Here is a 327-nt window from a genome sequence, read left to right on the forward strand (position 1 = left end):
AAGAATTTAAATGTTCTCACGTCTTATATATTGCTTTATGAGCCCTCGATATAAATGCAAGACTCAACTTCAAATCATCCACTATTAAGTTTCTTAAAATTTTAAGTTTGACGCATGCATCCTCTGCTTGCCATGATGAATCACCTCTCCAGGAACGTACGTCTTCAATGATCTTGGAAAATAGAGTAGAAAAGCCAAGACATTATTAGTATTTTCACTCTCCCTCAGTTTTCCATGAGGTATTTTTACCTAGAGGCTTGAAACTTTGTATTGCTACAAAATTGATTAGCACTCGTGACAACATGACAAATAGCACAATTATCTGGC

The sequence above is a fragment of the Aulonocara sp. 'chitande type north' Nkhata Bay genome, linkage group LG10 (genome assembly GCF_057382095.1).
Source record: "Aulonocara sp. 'chitande type north' Nkhata Bay isolate Kocher_YH1m ecotype deep benthic linkage group LG10, A_spYH_male_GT1.1, whole genome shotgun sequence".
Taxonomy (NCBI): domain Eukaryota; kingdom Metazoa; phylum Chordata; class Actinopteri; order Cichliformes; family Cichlidae; genus Aulonocara; species Aulonocara sp. 'chitande type north' Nkhata Bay.